The sequence below is a fragment of the Lathamus discolor genome, chromosome 4 (genome assembly GCF_037157495.1).
Source record: "Lathamus discolor isolate bLatDis1 chromosome 4, bLatDis1.hap1, whole genome shotgun sequence".
Classification (NCBI taxonomy): Eukaryota; Metazoa; Chordata; class Aves; order Psittaciformes; family Psittacidae; genus Lathamus; species Lathamus discolor.
In genome coordinates, this window is record NC_088887.1 from 13,266,172 (window position 1) to 13,287,202 (window position 21,031).

The following is a 21,031-nucleotide window of genomic DNA, read 5'->3' on the forward strand; positions in this document are numbered from 1 at the left end:
GCTGGAAGAAGATATTTCAAGAACTGCAGAACACACACATAGCTGTATAACACAGAAAAGATATAAAAACTGAATTGACAAGACTGTGATGCTAACCCACTCCAGAATTGCATCAGCCAAGGTAGTCTATTTTAAAAATTTTACGTGTTCTGAACTATCTTAATATTTATTGGGCCTTTAGGTGCTGATCAAAAGATGGGGTATGTAAAGTTCAGCTGAAAAATTAAAATCAAACCCATCACAAACAGATGGGACAGATTTTCTGAAGAAAGCAGTAAATACTTGGAAGTTGTGTGTGATTTGTGGAGAGATGAGATACTGTCAGTAATAGTTCTAAGCAGACAGATAGGAAAAACATATAACTTGATGATATGCTATGGGTTCTAAGCAAACTCTGGGGTATGTGATTGTCATTAAGTCAACCACACCATTACAGAGAAATGAAAACAAATAGTGTTTTGTGCTCCCTCTGTCGGTTCCGGAGCAGCAAGTCACTGACAAATGCTAGACCCAAAGCTCTGCTCTTCGACATTATTTAGTGATGATGAAGCAGAAACAAAAAGCTTTGACTTTCAGAGTGGTTTTGTACGTAGCTGGTTTTATTATAGAATCATAGAATCATAGAATAGTTAGGGTTGGAAAGGACCTCAAGATCATCTAGTTCCAACCCCCCTGCCATGGACAGGGACACCTCACACTAAATCATCCCACACAAAGCTTCATCCAACCTGGCCTTGAACACCGCCAGGGATGGAGCACTCACAACCTCCCTGGGCAACCCATTCCAGTGCCTCACCACCCTAACAGGAAAGAATTTCCTCCTTATATCCAATTTAAACTTCTCCTGTTTAAGTTTTAACCCGTTACCCCTTGTCCTGTCACTACAGTCCCTGACAAAGAGTCCCTCCCCAGCATCCCTATAGGCCCCCTTCAGGTACTGGAAGGCTGCTATTAGGTCTCCACGCAGCCTTCTCTTCTCCAGGATGAACAGCCCCAACTTCCTTGTTAGTAAACAAGTGAGCAAAGAAGGAAAAATGTATTTTAGCTTCCTTTTAGAAGAACATTATTCTTTTTGAAAATGATAAAAGAATATTTTCTTATGTTTGCTGAACTTCAAGGCACCTTGCAACAATCTCTTGCATCTCCTGGCCAGGAGGTCAGTCTAAGCTAATAGTTGATCTGGCCTCAGCTATGCCAAGTAAAATTGAAGATTTAACTCATATGCAAAGAGAATGTAAATACAAAAGAGTTCTTATTAAAACATGAGGAAAAAACACAAGGAAAAACTGCAGGAAAAGGAGGGTGGAAAGAGTGATGCCAGAGTACAGGGTAACCTCATTACTCCTGAAAAAAGTATCACATTGCATTTTTACTAAAAAAAAAAATGAAAAGAGAGCAGAAGTCAAATGGGACTTCTGGATGAGTTAGATTTGACTCAGACTGAATGAAGAATCTCACCTTCAGAAGAGCAGAACATACAAATGAATGTGCCTTCTGCACATGCAAATATATTGGTAGATATTTGAGGTCTGATTAAACCTGTTTTCATTCCAGCATTAACTCATGGAAGAACATGCTTTGTAAATAGGGAGAAGAATAAGGAAAGTACATGCAACATCTGAGACACATATAACCCCAACTTTCTCATTGGGAACTTGCAGTGTTCTAAAGCACCAGCATAACATGCATGTTAGTGTTTGAATATATTGCTATGGAGGTAGAGCTACAAAATATTATTTCTCTATCAGCATATACATAATTTTACTAGTTCCCTGTCTTTTTTTAGTACCGTGTTACTAATTCTGCTCTGGAACTGCACACGTACAATTACTTCTTCATGGACCACAGTTGCAGAGATCAGCGAGGGAGTTCTCATTTGGTGGCATAATTGAAAATCAGTGTAGTCCCAAGGCAGATACAAGTTCCTCAATGACAACAGAACTGCACTAGCAGAGCACCTATGTAGACAACTGGAGGACTAGGCCACCTTCTTGCTGTATCCCATACTTTCGACCCTAGCACGCTCTTCACCTTTTGTAGAATTGCCCTTAAAAGCAATTTCAGAGGGATATAAAATACCTTCCTTTAGCAAAGAAACTTGCATAAGGCACACATGAAAAAGAGGTGAGAAAATTCCACTGGCCATTTCATTAACTCTAAGGAACAGAACTTGCTAACATAATGAAGCATGACCCATCATCAGGAGGCTGAATTTATCTGGAGGACTGTCAAACAGCACAGTTTTATAAAGCACCAATACTGTGCATTACAGAAAGCGAAAGAGACTTAAATTTTATTTCTACCTCAGCTACCAGCCAACTACCCCCAAGGTAGAAATGCTTCCATATGCAAGACTGCATAGTTTATAAAGTCACATAAATTATTATGGCATGAATAACACTAAAAGCATCAAAACTAGTCTTTTCTTTGTTGGAAATGGTACGTAGATTCCATCTACTCTACGTATTTTTTTTTTTCATTAAGGATATCCTAAGAAAAATAAATTTTTGATCTAAAATAAAATGGACAAGGAATAACATAAAAATTGAACTACATAAATTATTCATTCAATTCAATTTCATAAGAGAAAGTTAGATTCAAGGAACATTTTCCTTGTTATTCACTGAAAACTGTATTTTTTAATAGAATCTATAAGCTTAAATCTTCTGGATAGTTCAGAGTGATAATCAGCATCTACGTAGTGTTTCCCCCATTGAAAATTACAACATCTGTGAATTATGCTTATAACATCCTAAAACAGGAGAGAGATATCAGATCTGGAGGCATCAGGGTCTAATTTTAGAATCCACTCAGTTACCTGATAATCATTTACGCCAGAGATGCTACGATGCTTTCTCATGAACTGCAGTTTATTATTGGTAATATAATACAGAAAAAAAGCCTTCCTCATTTCTGCAATGTCTTTTATATGACTAGAGCCAGTAGAAAGGGGTCTCAGCTTCTGGAAGAGCAGCTTTAATTCCCAGATTCAGCCCCATGAGATGGGAGTTCCCTTGCAGGGTCTGAACCAGCTGCAGATCTGCTCTTTTCAAGAGACCATACGTGACAGCATCTGTAACCTTCTGACCACCTTTGGGCCATCCTCCATTTCCTTCAGTTTCACTTTGAGTCTGGCTTGAAACCCTGCTCCTGACTTTTGCTTCCCTCTACGCAATGTCATATGTAAAAATGACCTAGTTCTGCACTTGTTTAATTTCTAGCCCCTTTCATCTTACCAAACACCCTTATTTCTGCTGAAAATGTCCTTCTGTGTCTTGAAGACACTATATTTCACCTTAACATCACTGCTAAACAATGTAATGAGAAAAGTCTCTATCAAACAGGCAACTGAACTAACATCTCATTCTTAGCACTGTCACAATATTCATCAGGGCTATGTAAAGATTGGGAATTAATTATTCCAGAGAGGTATCTTTCCTTAAATTTTCAAGTGTCCTCATCAAGATTTGAATAAAATATGCTCACATCGTTGCCCAAATTTCATCTTCTTAGAAATAAAAATTACACAACCAGAATAATAATAAGCAAAATTAAAAGGAAAAAAAAAAAAACAACAATCCAAACACAACTGTATATCAAGCAGGCATTAAGTCTCATTTCCAACTGAAATAATCAGACCAATTTCCTTCCTTTTGTACCTAATTTACAGTAAGTAGAAAGAAAATGTAAACACTACCCTGAAATACTGAAGAAGAATTATGAAGTTAGTGATACCTGATCACTGTGCCCAGTTATTTCCTAGGTACTAATTCCTGCACAGCATGGTCTGTTTGAGAGGTGTGAAAGATCAACAGCTGTAAAAACAGAGCCATAGCTGCTCTGAAGTTTCACACCTGCATGCAGAGCCTCCTTCATCAACTCCATGAACTTTGTCCTTTAACTATAAGCCAAAGGGGGTTTTTAAGTGCCATGTTGCTGTTTCCTTAGTAAACAATGAGCGTAATTAAAGCTATTGTGTATCCTCCAGGCAAAAGGATACCAGTATTAAGTTGGAAAAAATATGGTTCAGGGTTTAACTAGCTAAATTTGTAAGTCTTCTACTGTAGATAATAAAATGTTACCAAACGTAAAAGTGGTAGTAAATTTTTGTTATTGCACAGGAAACAACTGCAACACTTAAATGTAAGCGCAACTTGTAGTGAAGTATTACTAATAAAGAGGCTTCTGACAAGAAAAGTTTACTTTGGTACAGCATAAGTTGCACTGGATTGCACTGCATTTAGTAAACAGAGCTACCAAGAGTTGTGGAAATAACTGGAGGAAAACCAGGGGGATTAGCAGAATCGCTTTGAAACTGTGAATTTAAACCAAGAAGCTGGTGATTGAATAATCACTTGCTGTTCTCAAAGGAGATAAAAAATTAGCAGAGAGATAGAGTAGAACAAAAGAGGTGCAATTCATCATTCTTTGAGAATTTTTTCTTTTTTTAGTAGAAAATGGTGCTAAGATGATGGGAAGAATTTACCTTGCCCATTTTCAAACCCATCAACTGTGTAAATGATACAGGCCATATTGATAAATGGTTAAAATGGAATGAAATAAACTCAAAAAATAGAAATCCACAGCAACAGCTGTTTAAAACAGGGGTTCTCCGTCTTTCATTCAGAAACCTCCAGCAGGTTGAGTGAGATATTCCATGCTGCCGAAATGCCTTTGGGATGTGCTCCTCCTGGCATCCTTGTACCAGCTGCTTTGGAAGTACTGTACCATGGGTCTTAGCATTTGCACAGACTTCTGTGAAAGGAAAATGTCAGCTTCATTCTGATGTCTCAGTTTTGTAGTTGGAACAGACTTATATGCATAAGCAGTGGCTAGGATTATGGAGGCAAGATGCACACATGCAGAGAGGACTCTGTGACGCTTATTTCAGCGAGGCTAGAATATGCCTCTCGACTTTTCTATCCAAGAAAAGGGATTATGTGGTGAATGAAAAGTAGATTTCATGCATGTGAAATAAGAGCTATTCTACACTAGCTGGTAAATGGGAGCCCAGGAACATTACCCCTTCAACCTCAGTCTTAAGTCTTTAAAGGTTTCTTATAAGAAATATTTTTTTTGCAAATATATTCAGTTATTGATATGTCTTTATTTTGAAAATATTTCTCATGCCGTGGCTGAAATGATTTATACAATGAGACTTTGTGTTCTCCCCCTGCTGTTTTTATATATGATGTTTTTACATCTCAGAGGAAGTGGTCTGAAAAACGGTTTATGTAGAGTGGTTAGGCTAGGGAATGACTAGAGATAAGGTACCTGGAGAATAAAACTAACTGCACCCTACAGGTTATAGAATAACAATAATATCTAAGGGAAAAATAAACATTGAAATTTGGAGAGGCCAGCATAACTGAAACTGGAACTTAACACTGTAAGTAGAAAAAACATGCACAATAACTTTATGAGAGAACTATGCTAAACAGTTCTGCTGAATACATTTCTTGGAAGCAGGTAGTCAGTGAAGCAAATAGCTCTCCCTTTTAGTTTGTAGATTATCTTTGAACATGAAAAAACACTCATTTAACACAGAATATCTTATAACGAAGGCCCCCAAAATTGATACATACCAATGTTTTACTGACATGGGACTAATTCTTTCATACAGGACATATTTTACCTATTTAACAGTAAAATTTGGTCTCCTCACTCTTTGATACATCTGCACTACATCTTATTAGGACAGCTACTGGTGTGCACCCCATTCTGCTGAGTGCTGAAGTCAACTGGATTTCTATCAATAAAAAAAAGTTGCTTTCTTCTCAGAGCCATGGGCACCAACAACTGACAGTCGAAGAATCAGTATTTTAACTGAATCAGTATTTCAGAATCTAAGATGTACTTTGTGTACTCCTGCTGGGATACAAAGTTCTACATGCAGGGATGCAAGGGGGGAATCCTGAGAAAAACTGATATTTGTCAAGTATAGAATCATAGATATAGTTTGGGTTGGAAGAGACCCTTAAGATCAAGTCCAAGTGTTTACCTAGCACTGCCAACTCCACCACTAAACCATGTCCCTAAGTGCCACATCAAATAAAATAAGCAAATAAAAAAAGTCAATAACAAAAATGAGGCCCCTGAATACCTCTGAGACATTCAAAAAACCACAGATTAATTCCCCCCAGGGAAAGATCAGCTGCCACACTAAGAGATGGCTTCTAAGCTTGACACTTTATTGCAGAGAGAGCAGGGAAGCAGATCTATCTGTGTAACTAGCTACTTAATTTTTATATTTTCTTGCTGTTCATCACAATGCATTTACAGCAAGTCATTTAAAGGACATTCACTCTGAAAAATTAAGCCTTGCTACTGCATTTCAATCTTAAGCATTTATTTTGTTGCCAGAGGTTGAGAGGACACAGGAAACAAACTCTTGAAAGTAGACAGAAACCATGTTCCTTACTTACTTTACAGCTCTTCAGATTTTCTTTTTGCATGTACTATAAGCATGTAAATCCCATATCCAAAGATTTCCAGAAATAATTTCCAAGTACCTGAGTGCTTTTCTAAGTTTCTGGTTACTTCTATGTGGCTGGCATAGGTTTAGAGCATTTTAGAAACAAAACCATTTTAAACAACATCATTTTAAAGACAAATTACCTTTCTGAAACTCCAAAGAAGTAATCTCTCTCAGACATGGGAAGATCTATTGTCCTTTCATTCCTAGGCACAACTTCCATTAAAGCAGATCAAGGAGGGAATAGTTTTTAAAATCTAAATACTAGAAAGCTATCTCAAATCAGAGCCGTGAAGAATATTAAGGCCATTTTAATGGACAAGCCATTAAAAAGGAGAGAAAAGCGCATACATTTTATTGAGCTGAAAACAGTGGTGTATTACACACAGGTTGCTACACTAGCACAACTCCATTTTACTGACTTCGGTATATTACTCCTTGCCTGACAACACCAAGCTAAATGACAGGAAAAAAAACCCAAACCAAAACACTTCAGAAGAACAGCAGTGGATCTCATGGTAGTATCTTTGCAGTTAACTAGAAAAGTCAAGGAAAGCAGCAAAAGGAGTAAAGCTGTCAGGATCAACACCCCATTTTCCTTGTAGATAACCATCAATTAGAGCTCACTAACCTGTTTCTATCTCAGAATCTATAACAACATTTTACTTCTGCAGATTTTCATTTCAGTGCTACAGTCAACATGAGCATTGTGCTAAGACAGAAATTCTTCTTCTTCCATCACAGAAGGCACAGATGTTACTCTGCATTTCTGTATGCTACGGCTTTACAATCAGCTCTGTACAGAAATAATTGGAACAGGTGGGGACTTCAACAACATATGACCAGCAACTTGTATCACAGCATCTCAAAATGAAATACTGGCTAAATGCAGAAAACATTCAGTGGAAAATAAGATATTATCACCTTCTACTCTCCTCTCCTTTTAATGTCCTCCTGAAACAACTAGCAATGTACACACATGCATAACATTTATATATAGGGTATATATATCCTATATATCCTATATAATCTCTCTCCACTATTTCTGTCAAGAGGTGAACAAAGACCATTCAGAACTCTAAGCCAGACAGTTATTCTCAGCACCCTGGAGTAACTGCCCTCACTGTGCTCTGTTTGTTTTGGAGCAGAGCCAGATAAAACACTCAAAGCTTAAGTTCATTTCCCCCCCACCAAATACTTCAATATTCTTTTGCACTGTCAGAAAGGAAAAGACACATTGGGTAGTGTCCTACTAATACTATAGGTCCATTGTTCACAGAGAGATCGGAAAGTGTCTGGGAATAAATCAAAATAAAGGTATTTTACCAAGTCACATAAACCTAAACATTTTTGTTACAGCTTTATACTTGACATACAGAGAATTTATTTTGTATGATATCAGTGTTCAAACTCTTTTATCCCTTCATTCTGTTACTATGTTTGAAAAGAGGCAACAAAGCCCAGTGTGTTCTAACTTTCAAACAGATTCCTTTATTTTTAAGTTATTTCATGCCATAGTTTTTGGGTCTGAATATAGTATCCAGAAGAAAAGTTATACCCCTTCCTACTGATACTTATGTCCTCTGGCTCAGCCAATTGAAGTGTAAATATCTGTGATGTATGCACTCGACTCCTTAACCAAACTAGCAGTAGTTTGGTACAGGCTCCAAAGGAGGTAAAGGCCTGAGCTTTAACCAAGCCAAAAACTTCTCTAGTTCCAACCTGTTCTTTGAAAACCCACAATGGAGCAGAGTAACAGTGAGCACTGATGCATGTGAGCTTGGAACACTGGTCATGCGATTAACACGTGAATAGTGGATGGCTTCTCCAAGACTCATTTGTCAAGGAACAAAGAAAGTTGAGGGTACAAGGAGTCTCATGCATACTTTCTCCATTGCATGTACTTTGACCACAAGCCAACTTTTTCTGCACATCACCACTGAGCTAATCTAATCTTCTTGTAACTCTGTGGGCTCAATAAAGTTTTTTTGGTAAAACTCTACCCAACTCTACCAATAAAATATGAGCAACTGTACAGTTTAGTATGATTAACTGGTTGAATCTGTCCTATTAGCATATCAGACAGTATTCCATACTTCATAAATTCTTGTTACTTCCGCATTGTTGATAAGCATAATTTTTTCACTGTACCATTGAAGAAAATAATTTAAGAAGAACATATTTGTTAAGTACCACAGATATTTTCCTCAGCTTTCTATTATATGCACTGTGTTCAACACAAGCCATTTCCTTTTAAAATCTGTAGTCACATTTTATGTCTTGAGTTCTCTATCAATTTCTTTCTTTGTTGCAATATGATTTCTCCTGGTTAAAAGGACTTCAGCCGTGTTTTAAAGAGAGTGAAATGATAGTTGCTGTCATAAGTAGAAATACTTCAATTATTCTTTGATACTTTTGCATTTCTGCAATATGCAGGACTTTCATTTACCAGACCATCTCCCTATGAAAACATATTGTTTGGCAACCTTGAACATTTCTCTTCTGTTTGTGTGAAATGTGTAGCTATGTCACCAATGTTTTTTAACCCAGACTTACCTTCTTTACCATCATTCTTTGGTTCACAAGCTTAGAAAAAAAATGCTCTTCAGATCTATTTCCCTGCTGTCATATTTTCCTTTATATATGTTCTGAAGAAAGCTTCTTTCTCTGAATTGAAAAGTGTCATAGCATGCTTTGTACTGTCTAATTTTTCATCTTATTAATACCAATAGTATAATGTATTTGAACATTGCAATATTTTCACAAGATTCACTGGGGGTCTCTCTTTTTCAAGCACTACTCTAATGTTCAGATAATGAAGCATGGGGTCTAAAATAGATAGCCTGCTGACCACCTGAACCTAGAAAGATTAAAATGTATGATTCAAAGCTGTTTGAGGGATACACTTTCTGGAAGAAAGATTCCTGTAGCACTCTATCATTAACATCTAGACACTTCATACTGGAAAACTCTGAGGAAAGCAGAAATTCTATTGTTTCACATAGCCAAAAATACATGCATAGACAAAATATTAGGGACAGGAATAAGGGTCATTGAGCTGAATTGATTCTATCAATTAAGCTATACAGAAGACAAAGAAATTTTGTCAGAAAGACTAAACATTTAGGTGCCTCAAAAATGAGCAAGTAACAAGCAAAATACCTCCTCTGGTATTTCTTGTAAAGGAGGCAGAAAATGGCACCAGCAAATATTGAACCGAGGACAAAAGCAACATGCTGATAAATTTTAGCCTCCAGAAATTAGATGTCAATAAAAAGACATAAATAATGAATTGGAATACATAGAGTAGTAAGATCAACTGTAAAGTATACACATGATTGTATACTGATTTTCTAACAAATATACCAAAGATGGATCAACTGCAGGGGATTTTCAAGATTGCAAAACACAGGTTTATATGAGAGCTACTAGGTAGGTAGAAAACTGAAAAGATTCAACACCACCTGTTTTCATCAAAGGTGTCTTTAATAATGGACGGTGTCAAAAATCTTAAATGCAGAAAATTTTTTGCACATATAATTACACTGAGATAGCTGTAGTCAATGAATATGGAAGTAATACCTTGTCTTTGATTTCTTCTTGACTTATGGAAGTTAAAGACTGTGTCTTGGACCATAGCCTAGGTACATTCTACAGACTGTCAGAAGAGATCCCCAGTCCGATTTGATGAAAACTCTTGGCTTAGGCAAGTGACTTATTGACTTCATTGAGCCTGAGGCTTCACTGATTTTTCAAAGTAAAATTTACAGACAGCTGAAAAAGAGCTTGAACTTCACTGCTTTAAAGACATATTTAATTATCAAAACTCTATAACGTTCATAAATGTCATTCTATTCCAAATGTAGCTGTTCTTTATTATATTAAATAAGTTTCATATTTCCTTGCCTTCTCAAATAAAACACACATTGAGATTGCAAAGTGTAGTTTTTCTGGCCTACTTCATTATTGTTATGTCCAGATGTACTGCACAAAATCTCTGTTAAGGATGCTTTATTGTACCTGAAAACCCTGAGACTTTACTTCTGTATGGAAAACTGCTGCCAAGTCAGAATCATCTGCACTTCAGAGGAATGTAAAGAGGTAAAAATCAAATTCTGTTTGACACCTTGATCGTGCCTTGAGGCTACAAATCTGATGGTTTCTGATTAGTGAAAAGCATTGTGGTTGTGAGAACAGGTGGAATATGACAATTCAAGATGTTCTTAAAATGTAGTAAGGGATAAATAGACCTCAATGTCTTTGACAGGTACTTCTGAGAGATAACTATAACCACTTCAGTCTCTAAGGCTTTTTGGACAGGAATGAAACTTTTGGTAATCCATAGGCATTTTGACAAATTGTCAGCTCTTCTGCATCATTTTTAGGGAGGCTGGAGTTCAACCTACCCTCTCTGCTCCCCAGGCTATTGGGAGACTTCTTTGGCAGCTGCAAAGTTAGATGGGTTGCTATTTATCTTGCTGTGAACTGGAGTTTTCTCACATAGCAAATCATCTTACAAGGTGTTAACATTTCCTGTTCCCACCCATCAAAACACCATGAAACAGATGCACCAAAGATTAATCAAGTTTGAACTCATGCTTTAGCTACCAGACTTCACTTTCAAGAGATCTGTATAGGTAATTCAGATAGCAAGAAGATAAAGCTGAGCTCACCCAAGGGACAGCAACAGGTTGTCCTCTAAGGACAGCTTAAGTGATTGGTTTACTTTTTGCTCTTAAATACTGAAACTATATAGTATTTTGCATTAGCTAATCAAAAGGAGAGGATATTAAGTTTTATTCAGTTTCTGCTAGCTGTTCATGGCCCCAGCAGTTATTCACTCCTACAGCATCACAGCAGAATTGAAGAGTCCTCTCTGTAGGTTAGTTTTCACTGCTTCCATGTCTTACATCAGAATAAGCACTCTCTGTTATATGTGGACCCATCAAAGGAATACTGTGCTAAGAAATAGTCTTTCATCAGGATGGGGAGGAAATGGAAACAGCATAAAGGCACCCAGTCAGGCAAAAAACCCCACAACATACTTACAGGTTGAAACAAAGCCAAAAGCAACATCTAAATCCAGTACCACCATCTAATATTCTCCTCCTATTGATAGTGATTCACCTTAAAAGAGTCTGACTACCAAAACTAAACTGTGCTTGCACCTTTTGAAGAATTTGTCCTCTTAATCCTCATAACCTCTGAGCAGCCCGGAAAGATCATTATTGCCAGGTACATTAGTATGTTATTACCAGAATGGATCCTTTCATTTGTGAGTCCTCCAAGGAATTTTAACAGAAAAAATGTTTGCACAGGAAAGATCACAAATTAAAGCACCTGCTTTTCACTAATAAATTCACTAGGATTGCCTTTCTTCAAAGCATAATGAGCAGTCATGAGCTTTTATCACTACGAGAATAAAGAGAACTAATTTGACAGTTCTGCCTTCAGTCTCCTTCGCACTTATTTTATACCAGAATAACTCCTCTGACTTCACTGGAACTGCTTCTGGGTACTGGAACTTTGTACTGGATTTTGAAAATAATCATATCCATCCTAATTTTTCTTAGATTATTTTTGGAATTCTGAAGAAACTGTAAAGGGACCACCCTTACTTTGTATGTGCTCCTTTAAACTGATAGGCTGAGCTATATGTTGTGCAAACTCCTTTGATGGCTTGACAAGAAGGGACAGTTTAGGTCTGCTGTTTGCAAGATGTCTGTCCCTCTAACTCTGTTAAGCTCTTCAATTAATACTAAGCAGTACCTTAATCAGTGTCTTCTGTTCTCCCATACAAGTGAACACATCCTAAAATGCTCACCTGAGGGTCTGCTTGAAGATAGAGATTAGCTTTTATCAGCCTCCATAGTTATATACCTGTGCATTTTCACTGTTTAATGCTTTCTACATATTAACCAACAGAGAACATATGTCTACAGAAGATACAGCAGCCAATTCTGTACCTCCAAAATGTAACCAGACACCTCAACTGTAAGCACAGAGAGAGGAAACATTTCAGAATGTGGGGTTTTTCTTATAGATCTGCATACAAAAGCTTGCTAACTAGTCATGTTTGATTAGTACACAACATACAGCGCTATTGATACTACTTAAGGTGTGACACAAGTGGATATTAATATGGATGCATTCCATTTTAGCATAAAGTAAAAAGACTTACCTGTGAACTTCCTATGCAAAAAGCTATCTCGAGACACAGGCTGCAGTCCTTGTACTTGAGTGAGCACATGGATGCACCTGTGCCTAACCGTGACATGGAGGTTCCCTAAGGAATCTCCCAGTGATCTCCTTGTGCATTCATGCAGGTGTTGTTGCAAATTTACTTCACTTTAAAATGAAGACGTGGTTTTTGCAGGCAAATCTTTATGCTGTCATTTCTGATCAAATTACACCAAACATCTAGGACAAGCACATAGTATGGATGAAATTAGGAGAAAACCCAGTTTGCCTAGCTTTTGTGGGGGCAGCTTACAATTTTAAATTTAACATACCTTGAGAACTATTTTCTTTCTGTTGTTTTATGAGAAAACTCTCAAGCAAAGCAGAGCTGATGAAATTTCTTGTCTACGATCATTCCAGATAAATCAAATAAATTACATGACCGAAAGGTTACACAAATTATTTAAGCATCTGAGTGAAATCTCATGGGACCAGTAAACATTTCTCAATGATGAAACATAACAATATGAGTTTTCCTTGTGGAGGTTACACTGAGGTTCTTTTGGATGTTTCATATATATAGAACCATAAAAAGTGATTCCTGGGATATATATATATCAAATGAGGTTCCCTACACCCCTCACTTGTAGCTAATATTTTACTAAAATCTGAAAGCATGGTAGCTATAAACAGTACAATATCCTGTATACAGGGATATGTTGTTGCTATAGCACTAGAAAAATAGCATCTGATTTTGACACACAAAAAGTAAGTAATGGAATATGAACTACATATTATAATCTCTTTGAAGCCCTACCTGCCTATTTTTCAGTCTGAATAATGTGTGGCACAAAAGGATTCCCAAACACTACAACACAATGAGAAATCCCCAAACTGCAAATTAAGCTGTTGCAGAACAGTTCATTCAAATTTGCATTCCTGGCTTACAAAGGTCCCGCTCCCATGTTCTCATTGCTCTTTCAAAAGTTCCCAGGAACAGCATTACTTGCCTCTGTAGCTGCAGTTTACTGGGTAAGTACAAGTTAATTTCCATCGAGCATGGTATAAAGACTAAACAGCTTTACACCACCTTCCCTCTCCCCCCATACTAAATACTTTTGTGGTTTATGAAATAAAATTAACAACAATAATACATGTTCTGCAATACCTAAGCATCGCATTTGGACATACATCTAGAAGTGCTAGTGGTATGCCCAAATTACTACTTTACAGAACGGGAGCTTGCATTTTTGAAGTAAATGAGAGTTAAATCACTGTGCTTCTTGCCCAAAGTGCTTTTCCTGTAAGCTCTTTGTACAGGATTAATTGTTCTGCCATGTTTGTATGGGGTGATGAGATTTGTATCTGCAGCCATTATCAACACACAGATCCGTAGGTTTTTATTTCGGAACAGAGACTTGATCACTTACATGGGAAAATGCTACTACAGATTTTAATATGTAAATGTTACAGTATCAATTATTTATGGGAGGAAAGGATTGAAAATGGATAGCAAAACACAAACAACCACAGAAGGATCTACAGTATGAACAATGCTGCTGGACTTTTTCTTGTTGTCTTGGACATAAATTGCAAATAGAAAATAGTGTTGTGCCATTCTGTGACAAAATTATAGATTTAAAACCACTAAACCTCAAGTCCTAGTAAATGAAACTATTTTTTCTTGTCATCCCTCAGGACCACAATGTTATTACATAAAGGAAACAGAGGAATAAGACATATTGTTTCTACAACTAATTCTCAGAAACTATGTATTTTATAAGTAGCAGATCACCTAGGGGTTGTTTCTCTCTGGATTATGTTGTTAAATTTAGTGACTCTAAAAATATGCTTCCAATATTCCTGCTATGAATAGACTTGCAACATCTGAGAGAAAATAAATAAATATAAAAGATGTTTTAATGTCAGATATTTTCTGTCGTCTTGTTGATATCATTGCTACTTTCATTGTTGAAATTACACAGGCTTATACAAAGAATTATTACAACAAAGCAAATTTTTATTTCTTCTGTATCTAGTGAAAAAAAACCCAACAACAACAAAATAAAAGGAACAAACCTAAACAGTGTTTTTCAAATAAGCTTTTGTGAAGGAAGGACAACTCTTCTTAGAAGGGTAAAATGTAGCAGGAACTATATGCTCACTAAATCATTTGGGATTATCATATGGAAAGGGCATTTACCAGCAGAATAAATGCAGTAAAACTGGAAGATAGCTTGCTTTTTTTATTATCTCATTGCCTATAAGATTCTAAAATTAACTATCAGCATTAACTAGCTCCTATGTTAATTAAACATTCAATGTTACCATAGTTGAGGCATATTACTTTTCAGATGGTTACACCAGACTTTGACATGATATGGTTGTCGCCACATTGAGACGCACAACTTGAATTCTCTTCCAGTCTCATGATTTGCTGTGAAGATACAACCATTCTCCAATTCAGTGAATGGAGAAGCCCTAGTGAAAACACTTAGTGTATCAAATATACAGAGCTTTTTAGTTCAAATCTAGAAATAAAAACCTATTCCTCAATTCTTAACACCAAGATCTGGCTCAGAAGCATGAAAATGCGCCTTCAGGATTAGAAATAGTTTGTGTCTGGCTGTTTAATGTGGCTATAACCCTATGGACCTAATTAACAAAGAGCACCTGGTTTTTAGATTAAGCTAAATTAATTTCTAGTTTCCCTGAAGTGATAAGACACTTCAGCTTACAGTGGTTGCAGCTTTACTACTCCTTGAAGCCCTTCAGCTCATGAACCTACTGCTCTCATCCTCCACATAATTCTCATTTTTGGAACTGATCAATTGGCAGTCCTGCCAGTTGACAAGCCCCGACACTGGAATCAGTAGGCGTTCAGTGAAAAAAGGGTTTGTTCCCATCCATCCAAATGACAGAGGCCCTGTCTTAATTTTACTCTATGTCTTAGATGCTGGTCATACCAGTGTAACGCTGCAGGAAAACAAAAAAAAAAACAACAAACCAAAACCAAAAAAAAAAACCAACAAAACAACAAACCCCCACAGGCAGCTCTAATTTTGATGAAAACACTCAAGAAAAATGCCATCTATTTGTTTGTTTGGTATTTTTTGCAAGCTGTGGTTCTAGCCAAGAATTTTACATCAAGACAAGGACCTCACACTTGCCTGATAGTAAACACAGTTATTGCAAATGTAACCAGTCTTAACCTAAGCACACCTGTAAACTTCCATGTTACTATTGCCAGATTTGAATGAAAGGTTTAACCATAAAACAGAACCTCTCTAATCAACGGAGATGCAAGATTTCCATACAAATTCATCCATTTTCTTTGTTTCTTTTCTTGGAAAGGAGTCACTCAACCCTTGTCCATTCTGCCTTTGTTTATCCAGTTGTAGTAGGTTTCCTGTCACACCTACTCTTTGGGAACAATGCTGGTATGAACTGCTCAACTTATATTTGACCAATGAACATGAAAAAGATTTATGTTTTTTACCAAGCTAGCTATTTCATAGCAGCTGGTGACAACCTTCAAAAAGCTCAGATCCAGCTGCCAATCTCACCAGCTATCTTGTCCTTAGGGCTATTCATTAGTTGAAAAGCAGCATTGAGTGCTGATGAATTTCTACAGCTCACATTCCCAAATATAATGAAAGCAGATAAATTTACAACTTTGTCAAACTAATCTATTTTAATGAGCTGAATATAAATGTTTTACTCAAAAGACTACTGCTGTTTACCAGTTATAACAATAGGTTTTTAGTGAATATTGAAAATGTGTACAATAACATGCAAGAATGAGGAAAGAATTCATACAGTGGTTTTACCGAATGGGTATCTTGTGGCAGTATGAAGGAGCCACAATCAGACCCTCAGGAGCACACCTTTTATGGACACACATTCAATGTTGCACACATACCTTCCATGACAAAGTAGTCTTGAAAAATTAATTTGGAGACCACCAGTACAGTCAAAGGCAATTTTGAATAATGTTTGCTTCTTAGTGTCAAAATATTTATGATCATGTATCTCCTAAGCTTAAAATATTCCTGTTGCTTGAATAATGCACTTGAGTGAATGGCTAGATGAAAGACAAGCATGCAGCTTCTTTTGAAGCATTTGACCCAGCAAAGGGATTTCCAGCTTTTCATATATGATTCTGCTATATTTAACATACGATCCAACTTGATGACTCCAAGTGAAACTAGTGGGTCAGTTACTTGGTATTAGGTAGCCTGGTGTACAGTAGCAAGCATTATATTAGCCTGCCAAACAAGGGAAGCTTAGAGCTCCATTTGTGCAAGACAAAATTGTTCCATGCATAATTGTCACAAGACAATGATACTGATTTTCCCATGGAATGAAGAACTCTCCTAGAGCAGCATAAAATGAAATTGGTTCAAGACATAAATTGCCTTGTGGTTCACTTGGTTTCCTACTGAAACAGAGAGCCCTGTGGCTTGTCAAAGTCCTTGCCTGCATGTACACTGCAAACCTTTCTATTTATTTAGCTATGGGTAAATTATTTATCTGTGGATAATTTTTTAATATAGTTTAAAGGCCAGATCTGTCATGCTTTGATGTGAGTAATCAGCACTGAGGCCAACAACAGTTTCCTAGTAGGACTGAAAGAGCCGTATGCAAGTTAACCAACATCCTTGGCATGTTAAAGCTTTACCTTTAAAAAGTATAAATGAATAGTGACAAGCTGTCATAGCTTGAGGAGCACCACAAAAGGAAATGGGAGGTGAATGTCTTTGCTCATCTCCTGAAGTCAAAGAAAACTGGTGTCACCCCACACCCAGTGCTTACACTACTTTTAAAGCTATCCTGTGCCTAACCCTACTCTAGTCTTGCCATCAATAGCAAAACCAGTCCAGAGTGGATAGAACAGCATTTTGGCATTACTCTCCGGATAAACACACCTTTGTACAGAGCAAGAAACAGTATGCTGCAGAATAAAAAAATAGTTGAGGTTGGAAGTGACCTCTTGACATCGCCAAGTGATGCTCAAGAAAGGTCAGCTTGGGATTATTGTAGTTTGAAACCTTTGAGAGGGGGTGTGTATTATAGGTAATTCAGGATACTTTCATGAAAAAAACACAAAACACTTGAGTACAGAGCCTACTAGGATGGTACTAGAGGACTGTGAAGAGAAGAGAGGGCCCATCCTGACTAATCCATATTAGCCAATAAAGAAGTACTCACAAAGAGTGATTTAACCCATGACCAGAACAGCCCTGGATTTTGCCCTGGAGGGAGCCTTTGCATTTCCTTCAAGAGAAGTCCTGGAATAAACTAGCATCTGTGGGCAGACAACAGGGGCTCCATGATGCCAGGAGCAATGGGATTTTACCCTGCAGCTTCATGCAGAGGCACAAAGGGGTCCTGCTAATGCACCAGCAATCATCTCTCCCTACGAAATGGATTTGTCTCAGGCTGACTGAGCTACGTGAAAGTTTGCTGCTTCCTGAGCATTTGTTACACTCTGTAAATGCTTGCGCAGGATGCCAGGGGCCTCAGTGCCAGAACAAGTGTCTTACTTGCTCTTCTGTCACCATAGCTTTGCCTTCACACTACTGATTGAAATAGCTGTGCTGGCAGAATTCAGGGTAGATCTGTGCTTAGTTTCTGGAGACAAAGGAAAAGCACTTAAGGGAAGAGAATGTTTGAATAAATTTGTAATATGCTGAAGATTGAAAGACAGGATGAAATTTAGATCTCTATTGTTACACGGCTCTACATCTAAATTCCTACTATTCTGCTCAGGTTCAAAATCCCATACCTCATCACTGTGATCACTGAGTGCCTGCTGGTGGTGTCTGAGATTTTCAAAGGACTGTAAAGGATGTTGAATTGCAGTGAGATTTGGGTACCTAATTCTCCCAGGATACCTTGACAATCCCAGTACACAAAATCAGCTTTTTTGTATGGAAATTGTTTTAGGGTATTTGTTTTTTTTATTAAAAAAAAACCCCAAAACAATAATAATCTAAAAAGTAGTTAGTGTTCAAACACCAGAAATCAGTACACAGCACTGACAAATTCATTGCATAATGTTAGATCCCTTGCTAAGATTAGCGATTACATCATTGTATACAAACACCTAACAAACCACTGTTATGAAAACCAGTGTCCATGTGGGGTAAGGGAAGATCACATTAAACAAACAGACAGAAACGACCACTTTGAGAAATTTCTCCCCAGGCTGAAATACAGGATCATCTTTGAAAATGAATACTATTGCAGATGGCAGGGCTCCGGCTAAAGAAAATCTAGTTATAGCAGAGGAGAAAAGCATATGTTCCTGATACATGCTATAAATAGACTAGGTACCCTTGTGGGATATATCAGTATAAAGAAGAGCAGCAATAAAAAAAGGGCAGTTGGTTGGTTGGGGTTTTTTCAATCCCATCAGTTTCCTGCATGCATCTAGTGGCTTTACAGGGGTTGTTTTTACTCATATGGTTTAAAAGCTAGTGTTTGATTCAAAATAAAGCTAATTTGCATCGGTATAGTCACTTATCTCACTGGTGTATTATTACCGTGTAAGCAGGTGTACCAGTAACTGCAAATAAATGCTTGCTGATGGAATCCCAGCAGGGTTTCTGAAGAGTTTTCATTTTGATGAACCTTAACCAGGAAATTATTGTGTAAAAAGCTTTGCTCTTAGTTTGTTGCCTGAAACATTATTTAGCTACACCTGGCCAAATTCATGGCAATTATACTAACTATTCATAGAGGACATACCAAAAATCCCATCAGTCTTTTTAAATCACTGTCTCAAAACCTGCGTAAGAACAGTGAAAAAATCCCCCTCAGATTAATATGCACAATGAGACTTCAGATCCAAATGCTGTTCACTGTGTAACCTACATAGAGAAAGATAAAATGAAAGCTTTAAGGTGGAATCTAGGTGACACATCACTGGAATATTCTGACTGAAATGAATTTACAGTAAAAAGTCATTTAAGGCAATAGTATTTATTATTATGCTGGTTTTGGCAAGACATTTGATCATGTCATCAGAGCTGAATTTTATCTTAGTTATTTGGGCTGAGAGCATCTCCAATTATTTTCTGTTTGAGGGATTATTCAAATCGATTCAGAAGACCCAAGAAATGCTGCAATGGGCACTGCATGTCCCACATTCTACAGTCTCCTATGAAGGAATTATCTAGGTCAATCTTTCTTACCTACAGTAAAGAGCAGGAAAAAAGTTTTCAGCAAAAGACTGAAGAATAGATATTGATGTTTCTATACAGATCCACAAAAGTAACCACCAAAACCACATACAAAATCCACATCTAATGTTACGTAAAGATTTACAAGTCACCTTCAGATATTACCAGGATGATTATTTGAAAGCCAGAGCAAACAAGATTAAAATAAATGTTTCCCTTTCCTACACTAGCAAGATAGCATTTGCCAAAGAACAAGAATTAAAATGAGTTTTCCTATTGAATGCTATAAGTGTTTATGAATTCTTTTAAGTGATGATGATAATTTACATACAATCTAGAAAAGTTGATAAAATACCTAAAAAATGCTATGAAAGGTTCTGTAGAGAAGCTGCACCATTATTTACAAAGCATATTGACTTTTATTTTATCCCACTGAAAAAAACTATCTACTCAAAGCAGTAAGACTTTTTTTTCCCAGCTTAAAGTTAAATTTACCTTCCTGCTTAATTCCAAAATTATATACTACTGCACAGATTTTACTCATTTGTGACGTGAAGGTCACCAGATAGAATTCCTCCAGCATTGGGAAGCTGCCAACCCAGCCACTGCACTATCGTAGTATAACACCTGCCAGTAGCTGGAGAAACCAGTTTCTTGGTACATTTCATAAGGGCACCATTTCAGGTTCCATTCAATTTGATATACCAGATAACACAAAAAACATAAACAATCCACCTTGTGAAGAGTTTCTGCTTCACAGTTTAGCATTTAGTACTCACAGCTTTCCATGGAAAGACTTGCAGACCTATTATGCCCTACTGAGAAACCACGATTTGGAAGGACCCTTCTCCTAAGTCAGAGGTAATAACACAGGTGTCAGCAAGCTTCTGGATATCACTTCCAAATGCTTTTCAGCTGTGGAAATCTTTATGCACGGCCAAAAGTAGAGATGGAAGATAGCACTGTCCCTGCAATATCTACATACACACCTAGCTTCTTAAAAAAAAAGCTGTCTTGAATCCTTTGAGGAGGTTTACATGTATATATAAAAAATAAGAATAAGATCAAAATTTACTTTGGAAATATATATTTTTCACATCACTTGATTTTGTTGCATAGTTTATCATTAAATTGCCGTCGTTTTCAAGCAAAAACAAACGAATGAAGCAGGATATAGAGCCCAATATGT

At 37.1% G+C, this 21,031-nt stretch overlaps 1 long non-coding RNA gene across 1 annotated transcript in view; it reads right to left on the reverse strand.

Annotated features, from left to right (window-relative positions):
* The window catches only part of LOC136012565 (uncharacterized), a 57,970-nt gene extending 37,278 nt beyond the window's left edge, over positions 1-20,692 (reverse strand). The window contains exon 1 of the long non-coding RNA XR_010611821.1: positions 20,622-20,692. This is a non-coding gene — a long non-coding RNA (uncharacterized LOC136012565). The remainder of the gene's footprint in view (positions 1-20,621) is intronic.
* Positions 20,693-21,031: the final 339 nt, after the last annotated feature.